Here is a 27,761-nt window from a genome sequence, read left to right on the forward strand (position 1 = left end):
TTAGAACTGCAGCCCCTTCTGGATTCCCCAGAGGGTATCTGCACGCTTCTTTAGGTGAGCCTCTTCCTCAGGAGTCAGTGTCATCTTCACAACATCTGAGATTCCATTTTGTCCCAGGATAGATGGGACACTGAGGAAGACATAATCATTGTTTCCACAGAGACCCTTACTCATGGTGGAGACAGGATGCACCTGCCTGAGGTTCTTTATTATGCTCCTGGCCAGGTCTGCCACAGAGTTGTCCAGGATGTGTAACCTTTCTACTTGATCATCTCATACACACTGTCAACCACCTGCTTTTGAACATCTTTCCAGTGCTCTTTATCAGCATTGGTTCCCAGGTCTGGATTTAGAGACTTCAGGGAGACTCAAGCAATGTTCACACTACTCCACACAGGTCCACTGGAGTTGCCATGTTCTCCCAGAACCTACCTGTGACAGCTCAGTGGGTAAACCCCCCAGGTGATCAGGAGCTGAATCCAGATTGCAACCACTTCCAATAGTTCAGCTTTTGGGAAAGACACTGATTTTCTAAGCCACATAGGTCAAGATATCCACTGGATTTGAGACAATAAGCAGCTTGCAGTGTGGACTGTACTTCACAATGTTGGAGATGATAAACTTGAAGATGTTCACATCTCGCTGGACCAGATTGAGTCGGTTCTCTCCCTCTTGCTGATGGGCCCCTGCTGTGACAATGACCAGCTGGTAGTTTGCACTTACACTATCATCTTTGCTGGAGACAATATTTGGTGTTTTAAGGAAAAGGCTGCCATGCTGAAGATCCATCATCTGTCCCTTTAGATTGTCCTCCATGACATCAACAAGGGCGAGTTCATCTGCCAATTCCTTCCTAGTATTCCTAAGTATTCCTTCCATCCAGTATCCTAAGATACTGATGGCACAAGCCATGCCAACTTCACCAACCCCAACAACTGTAATCTTGTTCCTGTTCTTCATTAAGAAGATTCACAATCAGCTGATCCTTGAGAGTTGCAGTCTTGGACTTTGAATCTTTTGAGAGTGCTAGTGCATGATGGGGAGTGGTGGGCAGGGGGCCTCTGTGTGGCCTGGGCTCGGCGACACTCCCACCTCTGCTTTCTAGTAACCATTGTTTTAATGTTTCTGTGTGCTTGAAAAAAAATGACCTAAATTTTAACCATTCTCATACTGTTTATTAATATCATCCTATAACCCTTTTTAATACATGAATATTTCAAAAACATTTTAAGATTTCTCAGACTAATCTGCATCTAAATGAACTGATCTTTTGTTGTTGTTTTATTTGAATTGTAATACATATTTATCAAAAGAACAGAAAATCCCGAGATCAGTGATGGCAGAAGTAAAATTGCAAATACTTCAAACATCAGCAGATGTTGGCTACAGCTTGAATATTCTGAGTCTCAAAGCCTGTACTTCTCTGAAATCTAAAATTTTTTGAGTGACCACATAGCAATTTAAGCAGGAAGTTTCACAATTGGCCTTATGTTATACGGTGCTGACAAACTCACTCCAAATATTGTATAAAGTTATCTTTGTGGTGGGAGTAATGGCTCATGTCTATAATATCAACAGTTGAGAGGCTCAAGTCTGGGGGATTTCCATGAGTTCCTGGGGTTACATAATGGTCTCACGGCCAGCCTGAACAGGAGTGAGACTATCACAAAACAACAAAGTGGTTTTGTTTGATAACAACAAAAGTTTTTTGATGCCTTATAGTTTAAGCTATCCACAAAATATAAATGAACTTTACATTTGGATCTCTAACATATTTCATTTAATATGTGTGTGCATACAACTAGTCTCAAATCTTGAACATAAAACAATGTGATCCCAAATCTTTCCCATGTATTTTAGACAAGGAATGCACACACTATACTTAGTACCTATTATTTGACTGAGAAAAGTGAAGGAAACTTGGTTTGTGTAGAGAATATAACTTGACCTCAGTGACTCTAATCTATTCCTTTGAACACTGTCTCACCCTGCATCAGTTCACAGCCCCAAATTAAGGAGCAGGTAAAGCATGATGATGGAGGATTTTTCTGGCTCTTTTGTCAAGTGAGAAGCATCTTGTTCGAGGTTTGCTCTTGCAATCTCAAAGTGTTCACTGAGATCCTGCTGTGTCCTGAGCCATCATGCTGTGCTAGAGTGCTTCCTACAAAGAAGAACACAGAATTGTTGCTGCCCTGAAGCAGCTTTCAGTGACTTTAGGAAGGCGCACACCAAGAATGCTGCCTGAGACAGAAGCAAGGCCCCATCCCTATTGCCACCGTGCACTAGCATGTCATACAACGGCCACTACCAGACTTCCAAAAAAAAAGCTTCAAACGTAAAAGTTTCTCTCTTAGCAAACATAATGGACATGCCTGCAAAGCAAGAAAGAGCATTTGAGGATAAAAGTACTTGGTTTCAAAATTAAAATTAATATCATAGGATCGGAAAGCTCTAGAACAGTACATTTTGTCTGGGCAAATAAAGGATTCCTAAGAAATTGTTAAGTTGTCTGATATTTTGTTCTTTTTTTATATATAGCTTTATGGCAGCCTGCTCTCTCTGCAGCTAATTTTTCCTGTATAAAACAATTAAGGTCATGGTGACATCGTATACTAGAGAAAGACAGAGAGAGAAATGGATTGGGAAGACTCCTAATCAAGTTATATCAAAGGAACTCTTACATAAGCTAGTTTTTCTCTGATATTTTTATAAGAACATTTCAAAAGAATAGTAAAACCTACAGTTAGAATCATCAACTTCACAATAAGGAGAAAAGGAACTCTTCACTATTCCATATTCTTTCATGAATTTTCATTTTACTGTAAAAATCAAAAGTTCTATTTAAACATTAGCATAAAATGATACAAAATATAAGTATTCATTGCACACATGATATGTGTCACCCTTTTGGTATGTGCACTGTTAAGCATCAAACAAGTCACATACTGAAGTCATTCACCATATTCCTCTTGGTCCTTCTGTTATAATACTAGGAAATAAAAATTTGATTGTTTATATCAATTTCTGGGCATGCAATTGTAATGTGTCACCACTCACCAAAAGAAAGTTAAGTTGTGATTCCTTCCCCTAAGGAGTTTAAAGTATGTTGGAGTGCATTATGCTGAAACTCAAGCAATATAAAATGCAGTTGTTCCTCCGTATCCATGTGTCACATGTCAGTGAATTCTGTCAGTCAAGAATATTTTAAAACAACATTCTTCTACGCTGGACATAGATAGATGTCTTTACTGACCGTTATTCTCTAAACAATATAAGAATTTAAAAGGTGTTTCCAATGCGTGAGGCATCTTAATCACCTAGAGTTTGATTTAAATATACAGTACGATATTCGTGAGATTTATTCAAATACAATGTTATTTTATAGATGATACTTCAGCATTTAAAGATTTGGCTACATAACAGACACCATGGAAAATATCCCCATCAAAACAGAGCAGCAATTGTGCATGCATAATACACATTGCAAAGTACTAAACATCCACACTAAGCAAGACTACTTTAATCTCTTTTTACTTTATAATTCAATGATATACACTATATATGATATATAACATATGTATGATCAAGAAGCATATATCATTTTTTCACGTAATTTTCCCAGATAGGTAGTAGAGAAGTTAAGCTCATCATTCTGGTCATGTGCTGTAGATTCTATGTTTCTGAGCCAAGCAGGATCACCAGGAGGAGGTAGCATCCACTGGCAGAGCAGAACCAAGGAGAGCTGGAACAGGAGTCATTAAGCACACATCCCCATGCTCAGTTTCTTGCTGGAAAATGAAACTTGACTTCTCTCATCTCCACATCCATTTCAGTACTCAATCTCCTTGTGCCATCTACTGCAGAATTCAAGGGCTTAACGACTCACCAGTCAATGCATTCAATGGATACTATCAGGCTAGGCAGGCTAGGGAGCTTTATCAGTCATTGACTGGAAACACAGAAGTTGTAAAACTGCAATTTAACCTGTACAAAACAACAGATCTAATGGTCCATTCAAACGACAAATCATCTCAGTGAGGAAAAAAATGCCAAACTACTTGACTGTCTTCCTTACAACTTGAAAGCCCAAGACACACACACACACACAAAGACACAAAAGAAGAAAGATAACTAGCTGCAAAGAAGAAATTCAAAGAGGATGGGCTGGAGTATAATACACAATGTGTTAATATATGGATTAAGTTATAAAAAGAAATTTAAAACTCTAAAAAGGAAAAATACTCGGCATCAACTGCTGAGAAGTAGAGGTAGGTTATGACAACAAGCACAATAAAATAAAGTCTCTGTGAGATTCTTTAAAAGAACTCTCAATCCACCCTTTTTTTCTTACCCTCAAAAACCTGCTCTTAGCAGGATCTCCTAATCACAAGACACTTTGTCTTACACCTGCAAGAGACAAGAGTCTCAGTCCTAGATGAAGCCAACTCCCCCTGAACATCAGAATGCTTCTAGCAGGACAAAGAGATCTGGTCAAAATTAGGGCCTCCACCTCAAATAACTGCTGATGTTACTTAATAACTGTAGCCTTTGATCAATTCAACTCCACATGCACAAGAATTGTGACAGTCCTAACACACTGCTCTACAGATGAGAGTCAGAGGAAATCCTTTCGCTCCCCATCAAAATTCTCTTTCACTGCCTCTGCTTCTGTGGTTCCCTGCTAGAGGGGGTGAAGAGGATAATCTCCCTTCTACTGGGTCCAGGTCTTCTACCCAACTTCATTTACCATGGCCTTGTCCTACCTTTTAAAAGCACTTCTACATAGATTATCTTCTGCCGTTTTGTTGGTTTGAGTTCTTTTAACAGAATTCCTTCTCCATTTCCCAAATGTTCACTTCTCTCTCATCAAAATAAACAATGAATCTTTTCCCAGAAGCATATTGAACTACCCCTCCATCCCTCTAGCCATCTGCAGATTACCTCATGTTTTCTATACTTCTCAGTTGTTTCCTAATCACTAAGGTACTCTCGATTGCCTCTATTAACAATTTCATGTAAGTAGTTTTCACTCCAAAAGAACAGTGATCTCCTCATAGGAAATTATGTGAGAACAGTTTGTCTTCATTTTCTTTTTTTTTTAATTTTTATTAAATTATTCTTTTTTATTCGATATATTTTTATTTACATTTCAAATGATTTCCCCTTTTCTAGCTCCCCACTCCTGGAAAGTCCCATAAGCCCCCTTCTTTCCCCCTGTCCTCCCACCCACCCCTTCCCACTTCCCCGTTCTGGTTTTGCCAAATACTGCTTCACTGAGTCTTTCCAGAACAAGGGGCCACTCCTCCTTTCTTCTTGTACCTCATTTGATGTGTGGATTATGTTTTGGGTATTCCAGTTTTCTAGGTTAATATCCACTTATTAGTGAGTGCATACCATGATTCACCTTTTGTGTCTGGGTTACCTCACTTAGTATGATATTCTCTAGCTCCATCCATTTGCCTAAGAATTTCATGAATTCATTGTTTCTAATGGCTGAATAGTACTCCATTGTGTAGATATACCACATTTTTTTGCATCCACTCTTCTGTTGAGCATTTAAGACTGCATTTGAGGTAAATGACCTTGACTTTTGTGATACTGTATTCTATTTCTTATACAATTTTCTGTCTTCTTTATAGTGTCGTTCTTCTCTATCTACTCACCATAAGTATGTTTTTTCTGTGAGGGCGAGGGCGTGTGCAAATGAGTGTTGGTGCCTTAGGAGACTAGCGGAAGTATCGCATCCCTGTGTTTGGAGTTACGAGCAGTTATGAGCTGCCACATGTGGGCGCTGATGAAATAAGTGTTGGAAACTGAAATCAGACAAGAACAGCAAGAGAAGTATGGGCTGTTTTTTTTAAACAACTGAGCCATCTTTAAGGCCCCAACAATGTTTTAAACTTTAATTCTGAAAAAAATATTTTCAATGACCATGAGGAAAAAGTCCATAAACTACTGTGATTCAGCTCATGAGTTTGAATCTCTCACTTGTTGTATTAGTAAAAATTCCTATTTTTATGATATGACATCATGACCAAAAACAAATTGGGAAGAATGGGCTTGTATTTTGGCTTTACAACCCACATTATTGTCCACCACTTATGGAAGTCAGTACAGGAATTCCAATACAGAAACCTAGAGGCAGGCCCTAATGCAGGGGCCATAGATGAATGCTACTGCCTGGCTTCTTTCTCCTGGCTTGTTCAGTGTTTTTTTCATTTACCTTATACACTCTAGAACTACTTTCCAAGGAATGGTATCACTCACAATAGGCTGTGTGTTTCCAAGTTAATCATCAATAAGGAAAGTGCCCTACCCAATAATTACAAACCAGTCCTATGAAAGCATTTGCATGATAAAGATTCATTTCCTCATAGCCACTATTCTTCAGGATCTCCATGCCAGCCAGAAACTTGTATCTCTGAACCTCCAGATTAGGAACATAGAGAGCTTGGAAACTCCACAGCCTTCTGTGCAGGAGAGAAAGATCTCCCAGCAGTGCTTTCACTTCTGAGCTCAGAGGAGTAAGCACACAGGCTTACAGGCCCACAGGAGGAACAAACTCCAGCCAGAGACAACAATAGCAACTAGCATCAGAGATAACCAGATGGCGAAAGGCAAGCACAAGAATCCTACCAACAGAAACCAAGGCCACATGGCAAGATCAGAACCCAGTTCTCCCACCACAGTAAGTCCCAGATACCCCAACACACCAGAAAAGCAAGAGTTGGATTTAAAATTGTGTCTCATGATGCTGATAGAGGGCTTCAAGAAAGACTTAAATAACTCACTTAAAGAAATACAGGAGAACATTGGTCAACAGGTAAAAGCCCTTAAGAGGAAACATAAAAATCCATTAAAGAAATAAAGGAGATCATGGGTCAACAGGCAAAAGCCCTTGAAAAAACACAAAAATCCCTTAAATAATTACAGGAAAGCATAAAATATCAAGTGAAGGAACTGAACAAGACCGTCTAGGTTTTAAAAGTGGAAGTTGAAACAATAAAGAAATCACAAAGTGAGACATCTCTGGAGATAGAAAACCTTGGAAAGAATTCAGGAGTCATAGATGTAAGCATCAACAACAGAATACAACAGTCAAAGAAAATGCAAAATGCATAAAGCTGGTAACCCAAAACATCCAGGAACTCCAGAACACAATGAAAAGACCAAACCTAAGCATCATAGGTATAGACCCTATAAATATCTTCAACAAAATTGTAGAAGAAAACTTCCCTAACCTAGAGGAAGAGATGCCCATGAACATACAAGAAGCCTTCAGAACTCCAAACAGACTGGACCAGAATGGAAAGTCCTCTTGGCACATAATAATCAAAACACCAAATTCACTAAATAAAGAAAGAATATTAAAAGCAATAAGGGGAAAAGGGCAAGTAACTTATAAAGGCAGACCTATCAGAATTACACCAGACTTCTCACCAGAGACGATGAAAGCTAGAAGATCCTGGGAAGATCTCATACAGACCCTAAGAGAAGACAAATGTCAGTCCAGATTACTATACCCAGCAAAACTCTCAATCAGCATAGATGAAGAAACCAAGATATTCCATGATAAAACCAAATTTATACAATATCTGTCCACAAATTCAGCCCTACAATGGATAATTGATGGAAAATGCCAACACAAGGAGGGAAACTACACCCTAGAAAAAGCAAGAAAGTAATCTTCCAACAAACCCAAAAGAAGATACCCACACAAACATAAAACTAACATCAAAAATAACAGGAAGCAACAATCACTATTCCCTAATATCCATTAACAACAATGGACTCAACTCCATTGTTTCTCTAGGTTAGGGAAGTTTTCTTCTACAATTTTGTTGAAGATATAGAGAATAAAATACATAGACTAATGAAATATTTCCCATGTAAATCTTCAATTTTATCAGAAAATGTTTGTAATTCCCCTTTTAATTAATTTAGTAATGTTTTATGTCTACCATTTTATCTGCATTATTTTTCATGATATTCTTCAATTTTAATGTCTTTCTATATATTTTCTCCATTTTATCAGAAATGTTTTCAATGTAAATCTTTGAAAAATTTTCTCACAGATGTTTCTAATTCCACCTTCAATCAATTTAGAAAGAGTTTTTATATCTACCATTTTATATGTAAAATTTTCCATAAAATAGTCAATTTTAACATGTTTGTCTACATATTTCTTGAATTTTACCAGAAATATTTTCCATGTAAATCATCAATTTTATCTGAAAATGTTTATAATTCCACCTTCAGTCAACTTAGAATTATCCTTATGCCTATCATTTTATCTGTATAATTTCCATGTTAATCTTTAATTTTAACATGTTTTTCTATATACTTCTTCAAATTTATCAGAAATATTTCCATGTAAATCTTCAAATTTATCAGAAGATGTTTATAATTCCACTTTCAATCAACTTAGGATACATTTATGCCTATCATTATTATATCTATATAAAATTTTCCATGATAATCTTCAATTCTAACACGGTTTTCTACATTTTTCTACAATTTTATCAGAAATATTTTCTATGTAATTCCTCAATTCTATAAAAAATGTTTCTATTTTATATTTCAGTTAATTTATCAAGGTTTTACATGTCTATTTTCCATGAAAATTGTCAACTTTAATATGTTTATTTGAAATATTTTCCATGTAAATCTTTAATTTTATCATAAAGTGTTTACTTCCCTTTTCAATAAAAAATAAAATTAAATTAAATTTAAAAAGATTCATTTCCTCCAGATGAGCTTACTTGTGATAAATTGACAGAAAATGAGCCTACACACCTATTAAAAATTATTCTCAGGGTTATAAAATCTTTATAATTCTTCAGTCCCATCTTGATTTCCTCTAGAGTGATAACTTCTTTTCTTAATTTAATATCCCTTATTCCTATACAATTCATCACTACTATATTACGTATTTGTAGTCCTGATACAGACAATTGATTGCTTAATTTAAAGCATTTTTCTTAGTGTTGTGTAAATTAAATGCTAACAGGATAGAAAGATTGGGAAACAACATTGGCTTGAGCAGGGAGGAAAAGGCCTCATTTGGGAATCCAGTTCAATCCTTCCCCAGCAGAGAAGCAAGAACTTCAACATAATTAACAATTGATCAAGGCCCTCTTCCTTTTCAACTATAAACTTGCAGTTTTCCCTCTTTGCAGCCCTGATGGCTCCTGACTTTTATCAGAAAGTATTTCCGTCCAAGACATCTCCATAGACATCCTATATCACTTACTGAAAGAAAGAGAGAAATAGTTTCTCCATGATATTTTGAGATGGAAGTTGTAATTCTGAGACAATCAACTACGCTCTCCCTTGAGGAGCCTGTTCCAAAGCTGGGTGTATCTTTCTCGACAGCCCCTCAGGACATAGCACTTCTTGGGCATGTCTTCCTCAGTGAACCCTTCCCTTTCTCTCTACTTTTGTACTTACCTGGCTAGTACTGAAATATGTTTTCACAGTGAACCTACGAATCCTGGATTTGGCCTGAATTAAAATCCCTGAAAGATCAGAGGATGTCCCCAGCCTCGTGAGGCAGACAGTATAGAGCTGTGTGTCTTTCCCTCACCACTGACACAATTATCTTGGAAGTACTTTTTCTCAACATACTTTATTCAGGCTATAATGTATGTTTAAATCTTATCCCTAGTCTCACTTATAAGTGCAACTGCTTTATCTTCAATTTGTAGTAATACTATGTGCACAATACTATGTGACACAGTTAATGTACAAACCATTTGCTGGTACAAACACGATGGCCGTGAGCATTCTTGCATTGTTTCAGATGGTACTATTACTTATTTTTTTTTGCTTTTCTTTTCTTTTTCTTTTTCTTTTTATTATTATTATTTTTTTACATTTCAAATGATTTCCCATTTTCTGGTCCCCCACTCCCCAAAAGTCACATAAGACCCCTTCCCTCCCCCTATTTTCCTACCCATCTCTTCCCACTTCCCTGTTCTGGTTTTGCCTTATACTGCTACACTGAGTCTTTCCAGAACTAGGGGCCACTCCTCCGCTCTTCTTGTACCTCATTTGATGTGTGAATTATGTTTTGGGTATTCCAGTTTACCAGGCTAATATCCACTTATTAGTGAGTGCATACCATGATTGATCTTTTGAGACTGGGTTACCTCACTTAGTATGATGTTCTCCAGCTCCATCCATTTGCCTAAGAATTTCATGAATTCATTGTTCCTAATGGCTGAATAGTACTCCATTGTGTATATATACCACAGTTTTTGCATCCATTCTTCTGTTGAGGGATACCTGGGTTCTTTCCAGCTTCTGGCTATATAAATAGGGCTGCTATGAACATAGTGGAGCATATATCCTTATTACATGCTGGGGAATCCTCTAGGTATATGCTCAGGAGTGGTATAGCAGGATCTTTCGGAAGTGGCATGCCCAGTTTTCTGAGGAACCGCCAGACTGATTTCCAGAGTGGTTGTACCAATTTGCAACCCACCAGCACTGGAGGAGTGTTCCTTTTTCTCCACATCCTTGCTGTCTCCTGAGTTTTTAATCTTAATCATTCTGACTGGTATAAGCTAAAATCTTAGGGTTGTTTTGATTTGCATTTCCCTGATGACTAATGAAGTTAAGCAATTTTTAAGATGTTTCTCCATCATCCAAAGTTCTTCAGGTGAAAATTCATTGTTTAACTCTGTATCCCATTTTTTAATAGGGTTATTTGGTTTTCTGGGGTCTAACTTCTTGAGTTCTTTGTATATATTGGATATTAGCCCTTTATCTGATGTAGGGTTGATGAAGATCTTTTCCCAATTTGTTGGTTGCCAATGTGTCCTTTTGATGGTGTCCTTTACTTTACAGAAACTTTGTAATTTTATGAGGTCCCATTTGTCAATTCTTGATCTTAGAGCATAAGCTATTGGTGTTCTGATCAGGAACTTTCCCCCTGTACCGATATCCTCAAGGGTCTTCCCCAGTTCCCTTTCCATTAGCTTCAGAATGTCTGGCTTTATGTGGAGGTCCTTGATCCATTTGGAGTTGAGTTTTAGTACAAGGAGACAAGGATGGATCAATTTGCATTCTTCTGCATGCTGACCTCCAGTTGAACCAGCACCATTTGTTGAAAAGGCTATCTTTTTTCCATTGGATGTTTTCAGCCCCTTTGTTGAAGATCAAGTGGCCATAGGTGTGTGGGTTCATTTCTAGATCTTCAATCCTGTTCCATTGATCTGCCTGCCTGTCATTATACCAATACCAGGCAGTTTTTAACACTATTGCTCGGTAGTATTGCTTGAGGTCAGGGATACTGATTTGCCCAGAATTTCTTTTGTTGTTGAGAATAGTTTTAGCTATCCTGGGTTTTTTGTTATTCCAGATGAATTTGAGAATTGCTCTTTCTAACTCTATGAAGAATTGAGTTGGGATTTTGATAGGTATTGCATTGAATTTGTATATTGCTTTTGGCAAAATGGCCATTTTAACTATATTAATCCTGCCGATCCATGAGCATGGGAGGTTTTCCCATTTTTTGAGGTCTTCTTCCATTTCCTTCTTCAGAGTCTTGAAGTTCTTGTCATACAGATCTTTCACATGTTTGGGAAGACTCACCCCAAGGTACTTTATACTGTTTGTGGCTATTGTGAAGGGTGTCAGTTCCATAATTTCTTTCTCAGCCTGCTTATCCTTTGAGTATAGGAAGGCTACTGATTTGCTTGAGTTGATTTTATAACCAGCCACTTAGCTGAAGTTGTTTATCAGGTGTAGGAGTTCTCTAGTGGAGTTTTTCGGGTCACTTAGGTAGACTATCATAGTATCTGCAAATAATGATAGTTGATTTCTTCCTTTCCAATTTGTATCCCTTTGACCACTTTATGTTGTCTAATTGCCTGAGCTAGGACCTCAAGTACAATATTGAAAAGATAAGAAGAAAGTGGGCAGCCCTCTCTAGTCCCTGATTTTAGTGGGATTGCTTCAAGTTTCTCTCCATTTAGTTTGATGCTGGCTACCGGTTTGCTGTATATTGCTTTTACTATGTTTAGGTATGAGCCTTGAATTCCTGTTCTTTCCAAGACTTTAAGCATGAAAGGATGCTGAATTTTATCAAATGCTTTTTCAGCATCCAATGAAATGACCATGTGGTTTTTTTTCTTTGAGTTTGTTTATGTAGTAGATTGCATTGGTGGATTTCCGTATATTGAACCAACCCTGCATCCCTGGAATAAAGCCTACTTGATCATGGTGGATGATCATTTTGATGTGTTCTTGAATTCGGTTGGCAAGAATTTTATTGAGTATTTTTGCATCAATATTCATAAGGAAAATTGGTCTGAAGTTCTCTTTCTTTGTTGGATCTTTGTGTCGTTTTGGTATCAACATAATTGTGGCTTCATAGAAGGAATTGGGTAGTGTTCCTTCTGTTTCTATTTTGTGGAATAGTTTGAAGAGTATTGGTGTTAGGTATTCTTTGAAGGTCTGATAGAATCTGCACTGAAGCCATCTGGTCCTGTGCTTTTTTTGGTTGGAAGGTTTTCTATGACCCCTTCTATTTCTTTAGGGGTTATGGGCCTGTTTAGATGATCTATTTGGTCCTGATTTAATTTTGGTATTCGGTATCTGTCTAGGAAATTGTCCATTTCCTCCAGATTCTCCAGTTGTGTTGAGTACAGGCTTTTGTAGTAGGATCTGATGATTTTTTGAATTTCCTCAGTTTCTGTTGTTATATCTCCCTTTTCATTTCTAAGTTTGTTAATTTGGATACTTTCTCTCTGCCCTTTGGTCAGTCTGGCTAAGGGTTGATCTATCTTGTTGATTTTCTCAAAGAATCAGCTCCTGGATTCATTGATTCTTTGTATGGTTTTCTTTATTTCCACTTGACTGATTTCAGGCCTGAGTTTGATGATTTCCTGTCTTCTACTCCTCCTGGGGGAATTGGATTCTTTTTGTTCCAGGGCTCTTGGGTGTGTTGTTAAGCTGCTAGTGTATGCACTCTTCATTTTCTTTTTGGAGGCACTCACTGCTATGTGTTTTCCTCTTAGCACTGCTTTCATTGTGTCCTGAAGATTTGGGTATGTTGTGCCTTCATTTTCATTAAATTCTAAAAGGTCTCTGATTTATTTCTTTATTTCTTCTTTGGCTAAGGTGTCATTGAGTAGATTATTGTTCAGGCTCCATGTGTATGTGGGCTTTCTGTTGTTTTTGTTGCCATTGAAGACCTCTTTTACTCCATAGTGATCTGATAGGATGCATGGGATTGTACTATTATTTATTTAATGAGATTAAAAATCAAATATAAAATATTTAAGGCAAGATCTGTTAATTCCAAGAGTGAAGAAGACCATTACCACAATTTATGATCCCAATTTGAAGCAAACTATATTAAATATTGGACAGAACAAGAGACACTGAATCTATACCTGGGATTAGCAGAGAATGGCTGCAAATTACCTTAGTGCAGTATTTAGAAAGGAAAATCCCACAAGGCTACATACTCACCATCTTCGTCCAATCAAGAGCAATCCTACATCCTGGCATATTCTCTACCTATGTTCTCCCACCCACCTACATGTGATCAAGCATATTCTGTGCATTTTGGACAGCCAACCTTGTTTAGGAAAGTGAAAGCATATGGCTTGTTATCTTACATGAACAACAGCCCCAGGATTCCATGTTGTTTATCTGTCCATGGGCAAGTGGAGTTTAAAGGTTAGAGGAATTTTTCTTTTCTAGATCTCTTAAGCCCAGTAATTATAACTGAAAATGTAACTTTAGCTGTTGCACCAGCCCAACTGTCCACGCAACTAGTTTTGAAATTCATGAAAACTGGATGGGTTGGGTTATAAACATAGTCTACAAGCCTATATTTGTGCTTCCATGCCTAGTTGATTTGAATTTTTAAAGCCAAAAAAAAAAAAAAATCGTGGGAAGGCCAGAAAATGACGGTGGTTAGTAGTTAGATGAAATATTAATAATGTGATTTTCAGGAGCAATGATGATGCTCATCCCACATGAATATTTATATTTGATATTGCTTTACAAAAAGCCAAACCTGAGAAGCCAGTCATCCCAGGAGAATAGCCTCCAAAAATAGTCATGTAGGATATATGTCATGAAGCAACAGTTCTCAACCCTTTTTATCCTGCAACCCTTTGTTGCAGTTTTGTGACCCCTAATCCTAAAAATATTTTGTTGCTGGATAGGGTTGACAGATTTTGGACAACCTAGCTAGCCTCCAGAACTGTATGACAGAATAAGCCTTTTTGTTTTACAAATTAGCTTGTCTTAGGAATTCTGTTATAACAACAGAGTGCAGACTATGGAGGGAGCTAAGAGAACAGAGCAGGGAAACCAGCAGAACCTTCATCTATGTAGCACGTATGATAGGGTGATTTTTTTTTTTGAAATTGCTAGGTTTTCCTCCCATTTTTTTAAAAAAATAAAATGTGTGCAATATTTGCCAAAAATCCTTTGCTTTAAAGAAAGCAAAACAGTAATTTATTTCCTGTTTTTAAGGTCTTTTTTATACTGCCCCTGAGTCAAAGGAAGAAAGGAAAAGAGGTGTTCTTAACATAACCAATGGCAAAGCATTGTGTTTAAGATAATGTCCCCTTCATTTTCTAACCAACAGTACTATCTATTCATTGCTGGAGGTGTCAGGGAGGTCACACTGGACTTAAAATAAACCTCTCTAGTGTTTCATAATTAAGGTTATTGTCAGTTTGAATAGCCTGTAGGCTATACTTCACCAGAATGATTCTTTAACAAGGCCTTGCAATCAAATAGCACTGTTTCCTTTAATAAATTTAAATGTAGCAAAATGCCTTTTTAGTAATTGTGTTCATCTTAAATTAACATTCCTTAGACATAAAGAGCCATGTTTGACATAAGATTGTAGCAAATATATGAGTGAAAACAAATATTTCCCATAATAACTTTGACTTCTGTGACATTTTAAATGGAGAAAGTAAAGTATGCCTGACCTTTGAGCCAGCAAAAAATAGGATGCCGATTGCCAAATTCATAGTGTTTTCAGCAGCAGAAAATGAGACGAAGCTTTGCAATAAAAATGTAAGCATGGTGTGACAATCGTGTCTTACAAACCCTGAGAAAGAAAGCATGCATTCTGGGTTCTGTCCTCTGCATTTGTCACATATACATTCCATGTCCAAACTTATCATTCTTGAAATGGCACATAGTGAATAAGAAAAGACTAATCCCTCACACCAGGTAGCCCACTTTCTCCAGTGTCCCAAAAATGTCACTGGTAATTAACCAATATTTGCATAATGTCTTCAGCTTTCTCAATGGCCTTGAGATGCTCTCTCCTTCTTCCCACGTCTCGCCATTTGGAAAATACCAGGCTTTCCGCCTCTTGCACATTCCCAGCTGGATGTCCTTCAATCCAGGCTCTTGACAGAAGATCCCACGATCTATCACCTATGTTCCAAGCAAAGCCAGTCTGCATATTGTATAATTCAAGTACATCTATAGTGTACTCAGCCAGAGCCAGCCATTTTCCAAGACATTTTGGTCTTATCTGATCCAACCCATCTCCTAATCTAATCTCTTGTAAGTCATAGCAACGCTACACCATATTACTCATCATTGAGAACGGTGTCCATGCCCTTCCACCATCATGCTCATTAGGATAGAAAATTGTGCTTCCTAGAAATATGAATATGGAGCTTCTGGGGTAAAACTGGATTCAAGGATCTTATTGACTAACTCATGCTTTACTTGCTCTTTACCTCAGGAGGTCTGTGGATAACTCGGTATGCCTTTAGACATTCAGTGGTTAAAGGCCACATTTGTCAGCTAACAATCACAGGCCTCTCGAGTGGGTGATGAACTTGACTCTGAGTCAGGTACCAGACTATATGCTTTTCACTTCTTTTTTCAATTTACACCTGGGCAAAGGGGGAAATATCTTATTAGATTGTATTAAAAATTTGAGGGGTGGGGAGGGAAAAGATGAAAGAGAAGAAGAGCAATCAGGTAGTGATGAGAGAGAAAGAACTGAGATAGAGTGGGGCAAGTTATAGAAAAATGGGTGGACATAAGGGATGCCTGATAAAAGTTTCTGTGATATAGAACTGTTAGGGAGGTATGTTCGATATAGGCTTTCTAAGGAAGTTATAAACTCTCCATAGCCCTATGTCTGATGTTTCTCCTGAGAAGAGCAAACTAGTTGTTGTTGTTGTTTCTTTGCTTGTTTGTTTTTTATTCTTGACAGAAAAGAGGAGATATTTGTCTCACTGTGTTATGAGAAAAAGTCAAACAGGTAGTATCTTGTCACCTGGCTGTCATATGCAATATGAAATATCTTCCTTTGCTTTGAAAGGCGTGACTCCACTTTTGTCTCCAGCCCACACTGGCTGCAAACAAAAGTGAGCCCCAGAGCTAACCAGAACTTGGCATGCCCTGTATGGTACAGTTAGCTGAGCAGTAAGTGTAAAATTGTGAAGATATTAAAAAAAAAAAGTCTGTGCATGTGAGAGATATTTACCTTTAAAAATAAAAAAGAAACTGTTTTTCAAAATGTTAACTGTACTCTCAATTTTTTAAAATTTGCATATTTAACTTGGACAACTTTTATGTTCCTCATTCCCCCTCCAATGAAACTCTTGAGAAAAATGCAGCTGTAGATTCACTAGTGGTAAACATCTTATCCGAGGTCTCTGCAAAGCAGAGCCAGAGAGAAGCAGAAGTGTGGCTTACTTAGGGTTGTGTTCCAGAGAGTAGGAGGAGAGGAAAGGCAGGGAGTAACAGCAGCTCATAATACACAACCCACCTGGTCATCAGGGTGGGAAACAGATCATACACACAGCAGAGGGAGGGAGAGGAGAATGAGTCCTTCATCCTCACTAGTCAATCCTGGGTAAATAGCTTGGTGTTTTTACCTTGTTTCTAAGTCATTGGACAAACAGAAGAGACCAGGATGCTGTTAGATTATATCTGTGCAAAACTTTGTACATGGTTTCAATAGATGGGGATGAGGTGTTGAGAAGCCTGGTACAATGTAGCAAAAAGTATGATGTAACTACACTCAGTAGTTTGATTTAGAAAAACCAAAAATCATCCTTGATTGTTATCAAGTTCCAAAGTTAAGATTCTTTAGATGATGCTTAATGTGGAGCTCTCCAAGAAACCACTAACTAGGAAATAACTTGGTATTAGATTCCATACCACAGTCCCAGCCTTTCCTTCCTGGATCAGCCTTGAAAGCTGCCTCTAACCTAGACAGTGTATCACAGTCGTGTTAGGAGCATAATATTTTGCACCCAAGTGCAATTTTAACAGAAGAAGGCCAAATGTCAATTTTGAGGAAAGTAATATACATTTTTCTGAATGTATAACATAAATTTGAAAATTCAGTAAGCTGAGGAATTGGGTCTGGCTATGTGGAGATAGTATGAACCTCCTGCTTACTGTGACCTTCATACATGACCTAATTTTCCCATGTTGCTGGCTCTTTATAAATCAGAGGGACTGGATTACAGGATCTTCATCATACTCCTGAGAAGACTGATAATGAAACAAGGAAAGCATTTCTTCCATCTGTGTATTAGTAGAATGTTACTGTGGCTTTTCACTGCTTCATCACATGTGTTTATCTAGAAAGCTAAGTAGCAGAGCAGGCTTTGAGACTGTCAGCATCCATACACTGCTCAGAAGAGTCCCTGCAGCTTCCCGTAGTGGCTATTTTGTGCTAAATTAATGTCTAGGTATGGGCTACATGGTATCTTAATTTTAAAAAATTTTAACAAGTTAAACTTTAATATACTGGGCCACAGTGAAACAACAGAAGGATGTAGGCAGTCTTTGTTATTTATACAGCTTGCTAAAAATTGTGTGCTAGACAGTAAATTAAGAAAAGCTGCCCTATAAATTTAAATTAATCTTACATTAATTTTAATATTTAACACATCATCATGAGTCAGTTTTCAAAAATCTGCAACAGATGTTCAGGAAAATATATGTGACTTAGATTTTTGCTGTTGTTTTTGTTTAATTAACCAAAACCACCCACTAAATCTAGTGGATTTCCTTTCTCATCTATAAGACAAAAGCAAGTCTTAATTGATGATGTTGAGTTGACTCCTCAGTACAAAGTAAAACATATGACAAGAAACACGGACTGTTCAGATTGCATCCAAAGAAAATTCATGTTCATATACTGTCTTTCTTGATTGATTTCTGAATCTAAATAAAATCATTCAGCAGGTACTAGTTGATAATAAAAAAACATCCAACACAAAAGGAAGGACAATACTCACAGAAATCTGAATAGCAGAACAAACAAGAAAAATGTAAAAACTCTTTATTTTCTATTGTTCATATAATTACCTGTGATCAGACAACTAATAGAAGTGTAATTTCCACTCTGCTTACATAGTATATAGTGTTGTTAAGTTATTTAATATACTGTACATGTGTATGTGCACATGAGTGTACATGTGTACATTTGAATTTCATATTTAAGCTTTAAATTTTAATTGTTCACTCAATATTTAAGCTTATTAGACATGAAGGAGATGGAAAGCCATTGTATTGCTACTTTCATGTCAATGTAATGAGAAAGTTAGGACTAAAAAGTGACTCAAAGTAAAATCTTGTTGCACTAGCTCCTGCTCATTCATGGGCAATGTCATTCACCTGTCATAGGGAGCTCAGTGGCTACCCCAGAATCCTCCACAATGTCGCCTGCAATGGATCAGAGTCAGCATTCACAACAAAGCTTCTTTTCTATCCATTAATTAGAAATCATCAACATTAATAATATTTCCATGAGCTAATCAAATATAATAGAAACTTCAGAGATCATAATTCCTGTGCAATGGACAAAAGTTGGGAAAAATTGAGCCAAGTTTACAGGGAGGTTCTTGGACTTTATGTGAATGGAGCTGTCCATAAGAACTGTGAGCATGCAGAGCCCAGTGAAAGAATTCTGCATGGATGAAACTCACACCTCAGTGCAAGGGGATACCACTTAGAGTGAACCTGGTACTAGAAAATCTGAAGAATCAAGATACAATGACAGAACTGGGAAATGATTTGATGTTTTGAGCACTGCACTGAAAATGTGAATGGCACATTTGAAACACTTGGGTGCAGAGGGAGAAAATACACTATTATGTGTGCTTCTAGGAACCTCTCTTAATTAATATAAAGATGTGTATAGAAGACATCTATCCGAATGTCATTCCATACACGGAAGTAGGGGGAGTGGATAATCCTGCATCAATGAAGGCAATCAGGTCAGTTTTTCAGGTGAGGCTTCCTACTCAACTGACTCTAATTTGTAGCAATGTTTACTAAAAGAATAAACAATTTAAAAAATTGAACTATTGGTCTAAGATACAATCTGAGCAGAGGGTAGAAGTCTCTATAGTAACTACCTTGGTAAGTAGCCAGCAAAGTTGTTGTTTTTTCCTGAAAAGACTCTGGCAATTAGAGTGTTTAGATAGGAGGATCATTCAAACTCACCTGTTAAACAATTTGCTTTTCACAATCCATTTGTCAAACTCATAAAGCCATTTTTAGTCTGACAGTTTTCCCTGGAGTATTACACCAGTTGAGAGCATAGTTGATGCGCAAATAAGACAGGAAAATAACTAGAATTCATCTCTGCCATGCTATATGAAGCTATTTCCAGGAATAGTCCAGGTATAGGGCAAGGCGGCTAAACGTCAGAACATGAGTGTGTACTTTCTTCCTTATAAACTGGCATCACCAACTCATAAATTGGGCCTCAGAGTACTTTAGTGAGTCTTTAGATTAGGCAAGAAGAAGAAAACTATAGTAAATTGTAGACTAAGTCATCCAATAAAAGCTTAGGGCAGAAGGAGCCTTATCCTTCTTCCTTCTGAGTCTTACTACCCAGGGCGTGACTGATGACCTCCTTGGGGAATGAGCTCACAAGATAGGCTCACGGATATCAGGAGGGAACACTGTTCACATGGCATCCCTCCTGGCCAGAGCATTCTGTCCAGACTCAAGAGCCTTTAGTCATTGTCTTTCAGTGCCACTATATTTACATTTTCAACTCAGACATGATTTTGGAGAGAGTTTTAAGTTCTTTTCCTAAAATAGATGAATGAATGGATACTTACTAATTAAATTTTAATCAAAGTAAAAATAATCTTTAAAAAAAAAAAAGTCATTGCCTTTGAACCTAAATAGCTTGAACCATTCAGACAGGGTCTGGCAATTTAAAAATGGTATTGACACAGATGCCCTAAAATTCTAAGCATTTGCAAGTTGGTATTTTACTGGCCAAATCATCCCTATAATATCCATCTTCATGTAGATAGTTCATACAAGGCTCCAGGGCCACTAGAAATATAGAAGCCCGAGTTTTACATGCTCCCCACCTCTCCTCCCTGCATCATCAATGGTAGACATAATGAGACAGGTACATCAGGATGATAAATTTTCAGTTATGTTTTAAGATGATACATGCCATAGATCTGCTAAAATCAAGGCTAAACAACTGTTGGAAAAGTGTTTTGACTTTTTAACAGAATAAATCGCTATATATATGCTTGCACATACAGAAAGACAGAAAGAGAGAGACAGAGCGAGACAAAGAGAAGGAGCGAGGGAGGCAAGGAGGGGGGAAAGAGAGAGTCTTTTCCCTGCTTATTGTAAAATATATCAAACCAGGCTTAACCAAAGCTTCTGATTCTATCATGAATAAATATGGTTAACTACCCTCTAGAAATAAAGCTAAGTATTTCTGCCAATGACCACAATTATTAGAGGGCTTCAGTTAACAGTAGCTGCCATGCCAGTATCAAACACCAGTCACTGCTGTATTTGTTTCAGAACTCTTTTTTTCCATTTAAAGATGCATTTTAAATTAAAATGTCATTACACAGACGTGCTTTAGAAAGAAAAGAGTAAATTTGGAACAGACATGGTTGCACACAATTACAACCACAACATGTGTGAAGTAAAGTCAGGCAAACATCAAATTTGAAGCCAGCCTGGGCTACCTAATGGGAGTTTGTCTCAAAAATCATTAAAGAACTGTTCTTTATTATCTGAGGTACAGCTAAGATCATTATGATGAATTACATATCTTTTCCACATTCAGGGATTTCTTATGCTATCTCAGTTGGATATCCCATGCTATCCCTGATACTGTAACTACACTACTGATTACCAGAGAAATTACTTAGCAGCAGAAAATCTCCATTTTTTTTTTTTTTTTTGCCTGTAGGTTTGGGAAATTCATGAAAGGAAATATTTTTTAAACTGATATTTTTGTACAGGAGGTATGCCTAAAATGAAACAGACAAAAAAGCATCCCATAGATGAATTGAATTTTCACAAAATACATTTGAAATCAATAAAAAGAGTCCCTATCAAATACAAAATGTCTGTATTATGCAAACAGACAGGGTGCATACTATGAAACATAGCTATTACTAGATCCATGTTCTTTGATACCCAAACTAAATCTGATTATTTTCTATCTAATGGGAGAGAAAATAGACTGAAATACAGCCTCGTGGCTGACCAGATGAAGAAAGAGCTAAAATGTGGATATTTGGAGAAGCAATGTAGCTTTCTCTGGGAGAAAATGTAGGTAATTCAAGGAAGAAATAGTTGTCAGGTTCAAGGATTTCCAGGAAGATTCAGAATCTGTTTTCCTGTGTTTCCTCCTGTGAATATTCACAGCATGCCCTCTGGGAAGGACATGGCAAACCACTAATTATTTGGGGAGAGGTTTTGTACTGCTGATGAAAGGTAGAGCAGCCAGGCATTGTGACAATAACAACAGGGAATAGGATAGTGTTAGGAACTCCAGTGTGGGTCACAGGTCCATCTGGTCCTGTGGTGGTGGGAGGAAGAGTCCCATCATTCCTCACAAGACTGTGATCCTAATGTTGGTGTCAAACGTTAGATCAACTTATTCAGTTTTTTCCTCATCCAGTAAATGTACAACTTTTCTGTTTGGATGATTAATAGCAAATAGAATCTATTCTTTAAGTAACAGCCAGTTGGCAAGTTTCTAACATAGAAAGGCAAGACAGAATTTTACAAGCAAGCTTACTGTTTTCCAGAATGATATGGAAATGACTACTTATTTTCAGGGTGGTAGTGGGACATAACTTTGCTATGTAAACTCCAGGGCCTGAGGATGCTATCCCTTCAGCTACCTTAGTAACTGGGACTATAGGCATGCACCACTCTTTAAGGTATGATTGTGATTCCCTCCATGCCCAATGGGGAACTTTCTGTGATAGCAAATAATGATTGTACTGGCCATAGAGGTTTCATAAGCATAACTCTACTTATAAAGCTTTGTATCCATGCAACCGAAGAAAATAGTGCTTTCTGCGATCATTGTTTATTAATGATGTCTCTTTAAAGCTTTTTAGCCAAATTTTACTTTATTTTGCAGGCAGTAAAAATAACAGCTGCTAACTAACAGCTAACTAACCGCTTAATGTGTCACAAGTTAATGACAGAGAATTCAGTATTAGAATGCATATGTATAATGTCTTCAGAGTTATTCCTGTTTCAGCTATTCATATTTCAGAATCTAATAGAACATTTGCTCAACACTAAATACAAGCTACCTGAAACCTCATTGAACTTTAAGTGAAACACACATTATTCATGTAATGCTTCACAAGCCAGACACTTGAGACAACCTATGCTCCTGACAGTTCTTCACACTTGCTTTATTATATTTTAGTCTGAAATTTGTGACTTGAGTCTAGGTTGCATATATTTTCCCCAAATTGGGGATTGAATTTTGTGTGTGCTAAAGTAATCTCTCCACCATGGAGTTATATCCCACAATTTTTTAAAATTGTGTTTTTGAGAAAGGATCTAGCTAAGTTGTCCAGGGTGCTTTGAACTTTCTCTGTAGCCAAGGCAGGAGTTAAATTTGAAATGCAGCTATCTCAGTCTCCTGAGTAGCATAGCAAAGACTACGTGCCTTTGACACCATACCTGGCTCCAGCATGCTTTTCACATTTGAAAGGGGTTGATTAAAGGAGTACACATGGCTCCAGCTGCACATGTAATAGACAATTGCCTTGTCAGGAATCAATGGGAGGAGAGGTCTTTGGTCCTATGAAGACTTAATATATGCCCCAGAAAAGGGGAATTGAGGGTGGGGAGGTAGGAGTGAGGTGAATGGAAGAACACCCTCATTTAAACAGGAAGAGGAAAGATGGGATAGGGGGTATCCATGAGGGCAGGGGGAACTGGGAAAGGGGATAACATTTGAAATGTAAATAAAGAAAATATCCAATAAAAAAATAAAGGTGGTTGGTTAAAAGGAGCTAAGAATTCAATGCAATTTCTATCTTCAAACTGCCACCTAAGTTGATGTTGCCAGTAGTGTGGTAGTAGTAGGTTACATAAACATATCTCTGTACATGACATGGTAGGGGCTGTATTGGAGTGTTTGTGGCTACTTCAACAGTACTAGGAAAATTATGAAATTGAAATATTGCTGGTTTGAGATTTTGTTGAGAAAATTGGAACAAAATGCCCGATGGCTTTTGATAGTGTAAGAAAACTGTACTTTCCATTGGCATATTTTCCCATGGAATAAATAATGAGAGTGACCCTACTGGAAAAAGAATGACCAGGAAGGAAGATAAATGTCTTTTCCCTGATTTTTCTTCCAAAGAGCTGGATACAGTAACATTTCAAAGAGGGCTTACAAGGAGCATCCCTCAGCTCCAATGATGAAAGGTCCATGCTTTTTAATCTGTTCATAGGTCTAGAAAGACTTCACCCCTGATGGCAAACCTTTCACACTCTTTTCCTTCTTTTAAATGATGCTCTTTGGTAATTAAGTCAAATAAAATGTAGCTATGCATTGTTGTAAGTCCTCCCTGACATAGTATGAGTATCTAAAAATATTTGATGCCTCCTTTACTTTTATTGTTTCTGGCTACCACGATACACAGCAGAGGTATGTTTGTTAGTCTAACAAAAAATAGAAAACTTCCTGAGATCCACTGTTCCACATGACCTGAACCTCAGCATAATTATGGGTGCTTAAGAAGCCTAGAATGTAAGGTTTCTCAGAAGGATAGAAACTGAAAAGCTCTTCCCCTTTGAAAGAGCACTCAGAAGCCATACCCTACCAGAAACACTGCTAGAATCTGTTTTTGGATAAACATGACCACAAACAAAAGGTCTAGTGAGAAATGAAGCAAAATTATCACCTTTAATTATTAGGGATATATTCATAATGCATGTTTATATGTATGTATGCATGTATGTATGTATGTATGTATGCATATCCAGAACATATGGCCAGAAAAGATCAACTATGTGTTTTTTGGTTCTAAAAGGGTTCTTGTCACTTTGGCCTGCATACCTAAAATATAAATGAAGAACAAACAATAAATGTTTCAATAAACGTGAAACAGCTTCTCATCTATCCTGTGCAACAATTTTAAAGCAGATACTATCTTTTATAACTTCATGTACAAAAACTCCAGATTGTCTGATATAACACCTAGTATCAAAGAGGAATAAACTCTTGTCCAGTGTTATCATGCTAATGCTGATATATAAAGTCTATTTTCCAAGGACTGGCCTTTATCCATTTTTCCCTCATCAAATAAATATATAGTTACAATGAATCTGCAGCATCTCAGTTATTCATATCAATGATTAATGGTAATAATGATAATTATAGATAATAGACTAAATAAATAGACAGGTGGCAGTAGGTAAATTATAGGTAGAGACAGACAGACCAATAGACAGATGGATGAATAGATGGATAGATGTTTATATATGATACCAAGGAAAAGATAGAAGATAGAGACTGAGCTATGGCTGTCTAAAGGTTTTGCAACTCATGATAATAAGGTGGCTCTAATATATCTTTAACTGAGATGATGAATATCAGATAATAAAAGAGAAAATCCAAAGTTTAGGGTATCTTTGATACTTTCTAGTTAACTCATGAAACAATCAGACTTACTCTAAAAGATATCTGACATCACTGACTGTTCATTGATAGCTTATGCATATAATTCATCTTATTTTTTAATGATTTCAGCATATTTTTTTTAAAAAATTACACAATGAAACCTCAAGCTAAAAAAAAAATATGTCTTCATTCCAGAATCCTAGAGCTAGTCTCGTGATCCATGGTCTATCTAGGTCTATAATTCTTCACCTTAGCATCAATTTTCTCTCGGCTATATTAAAATGAAAGCATGTAGAAGACAGAAACATGTAATTAATTCTGTGAGTTTTATGTGTGATCCATTCTATAATTACTAAAACCAGATGGGCAATGGTAAAAGATTGGAGGTCTTGGCATCAGAATTCCTGGGATCTTGGTCCAGGCTCTATTTATGAGTTCTGTAGTCCTGACAACTGATCTCTAAATCCCAATTGCTTATTCAGTCCATGATTCTAGGTTACAATGTAGTTAAACATGAAGTGGGGATTGTTATAATTTAGTTAATATGTTCTATCTTAGAAGCCAAATTGAGGATTAGCACTTTTTAAAAAAGTCACATGTCAGTATTGAAAGTGATCTAAGGGGAAATCATAGAGTCACGAATACAAGGAGAAATGGGCATATGCAAATGATGAATCTCAGGAGGAATAGAACGGGTTTAATCAACAGTAGATCAAAAGTGGAAGGGAAGAAAATCACATCTGGGCAGAATGTGCACACTTCATTCTTGACATTACCTTACGTGCTAGACAACACAGATGGTTGCTGTTTCTTCCTGTTCAATTTGGATTATGAGTAATCTAGAAATTATGTCCAGTTACAGGAGGATGTTCATAGGCTTTCTGTAAGGGACATGAGCATTAGAAGATTTGAGTATCTCTAACAAATACTGGAAACATTCCCCTGAAGTTACAATGAATTAATGAACTGTGATTGCAGTTACACTCTGCTGAGCATTTGAACTTTAACCCCTCTCATTCTATAAATAATGTGCTGTATGTAAAGTAGCACATATTCAGTGGAGTGCTTATGCATGTTCTTAATCAGAAAGATGATAAAGATAAAGATGATAAAGATAAAGATAACTATGATTTAAAAAAAAGATAAAGATAAAGCACACAAGTGTATCCCTAGCTTGGTACTTCACATGACCACCCCTGCTCCTGCCTCATAGTGGCCAGACCTTCAAGCTACAATAGATGAGATCTTATTAGGGAATATTTTCTCACTTCATTCATTATTGGCTACAAGTAGTCTATTGTAATATAGTCTATTGTAATGATGCATGCATTTTAAACCTTCCTTTCAGAAATGAAATTTGGAACCCACCACAGTGTGAATGAGCCCTAAGGATATTAATATTTCATTCAATTAATCTATCATTAATAATAAATTAATAATTAATTTAAATAAATAATGAATTAATAAAATATAATTTAATACAACTAATGTAGTTAATTGTAATTTAATATAATTTAATGTAAAAATAGCATAATTTAAACAAACAAATCACTGGTCAGATATTGTATACTTAAATGGTATATACTTAAAATGTACTTAAATATCTAGAGGAAAGATGTTTAAAAACACAGAACAGAGATTGGAAGTTTCCCGAGGCCAAGGGCAGTAAAGTAGGAGACAGCTTCAGGAGCTATTTGTGAATTGGCACAGGGAATTACTTGGTTTTGTGTATGAATGTAGTTATGTCATAAAGCTATTCACGGAAAATGGTTGAGTTACTAAATTTGGTGTTATTTATTCTAGCACATTAAAAATAATCTAAGAAAACTACCCAAGACATATGATACCTTTGCTCATTCTCTTTTTAAATGTTAGGATTCTGCATGTTGTTGGGAGGCTCCATTTCATGTTCCATCCATGTGAAACTCTACTGTACCAAACTCTTATTTTCTTCTTGCAGAAGAATCCTAGCAATAGTATTAGGTTTACTGTGAGGTCACAGTGTTAGGAGAGCAATGGTGTGTTGTGCTGGCCCTTGAGAACCATAGAGCATAGAACTGTTTGTAGCCTTTAAATCTGTGGCAGCAAAGTGTCAAGAATATGCATAATTTTCTCCCAGTAGGAACCAGAAATAAAGCAGTCTTCTGTGGAAGTTCAAAGACATTACAGTTGCTCCTTAATTTAGTCCTTTCAAAGGCAAATGCTGCTTATGAAGACTTTAGGATATGCCCCACCTCAGATAGCATCAAACTATGAATATCATTGGCATCTTCTCTCACCTGGGCTTCTCCAATAGTGCAAGCCAATGCCTCTGTTTCTTTACCCATCTGACTTCTGATTTCCAAGAAATGAACAATGATATAGTTCATGTCAGATCCCTTTCCTTTCTATCTAAAACTCTCCAGCAGGCTTACATTTACCTGGGGGAAAAGACAAAATGGTAGGTGCTGCATGTGTTCTCTATAAACTCACTGAAAAAGTAAACGTATATACATTAACTAGAGAGATAAGTGGACATAGAAATTTGACATTTTATTCCCTGCTAATTCATGTTTTGAAATACAATGTGACCATAGTGAATCACCAAAAAAAGTATTGTTTACCCTCTCATCAAAATATGAATAAGAACAATAGGCATGAACAGTGTGCCTAGCTTTACCTTATTCATAGGTTGGAAGAGCAAGCAAGGATCAGGGAAGGGAATAATATTTGAGCATTTCAGGATTATAAGAAATGTAGAAAGGCATGACATTCCAAAGTAAGAAAATCACACGAACTGAATTCTAGTGGTGTTGATTTGCTTCCAAGGAAGAGTAACACCAGAAAAGGGCAGGGCCATAGGATGTACACAGGG

General features: G+C 37.0%; 1 protein-coding gene and 1 pseudogene across 1 annotated transcript in view; one reads left to right on the forward strand and one right to left on the reverse strand.

Annotated features, from left to right (window-relative positions):
• Positions 1 to 27,276, reverse strand: LOC127679716 (L-lactate dehydrogenase A chain-like; annotated as a pseudogene).
• Xkr4 (XK related 4) overlaps positions 1 to 27,761 on the forward strand; it is a 390,630-nt gene that overhangs the window by 219,580 nt on the left and 143,289 nt on the right. The gene's annotated exons all lie outside the window — the stretch shown is intronic.

This window comes from Apodemus sylvaticus, chromosome 3 (genome assembly GCF_947179515.1).
Source record: "Apodemus sylvaticus chromosome 3, mApoSyl1.1, whole genome shotgun sequence".
Lineage (NCBI taxonomy): Eukaryota > Metazoa > Chordata > Mammalia > Rodentia > Muridae > Apodemus > Apodemus sylvaticus.